Source organism: Sinocyclocheilus anshuiensis, unplaced genomic scaffold, assembly GCF_001515605.1.
Source record: "Sinocyclocheilus anshuiensis isolate Anshui unplaced genomic scaffold, SAMN03320099.WGS_v1.1 scaffold1430, whole genome shotgun sequence".
NCBI lineage: Eukaryota > Metazoa > Chordata > Actinopteri > Cypriniformes > Cyprinidae > Sinocyclocheilus > Sinocyclocheilus anshuiensis.
Genome location: NW_015555721.1, coordinates 1,384,886 through 1,385,192, shown reverse-complemented (window position 1 = coordinate 1,385,192; position 307 = coordinate 1,384,886).

The window sequence follows — 307 nt, the reverse complement described above, 5'->3', positions numbered from 1 at the left end:
GTGATATCACAAATATCGACGAATGGGACGAGACCTGGTTGAGCTGCACTAGAGAAGGCAACGAGTGTTATCACTTTGTTGGAGACATGCTAGCTTTCCCAAGGCAGACGAACTTAGAGTAGTTACAATCATCCGGGTTTAAATCACGCTCAAATTGATTTGATTTGATTTTGACGCAATATTTACACTGAAGCTCACAATATTTACACTGAAGCGCTATGGTAAGGGGCATGCATGACATTTCCCGACCAGGCGCCGAGTGGAGCCAATCACAACACACACTGGCCCAGCTAACCAATCACAGCAC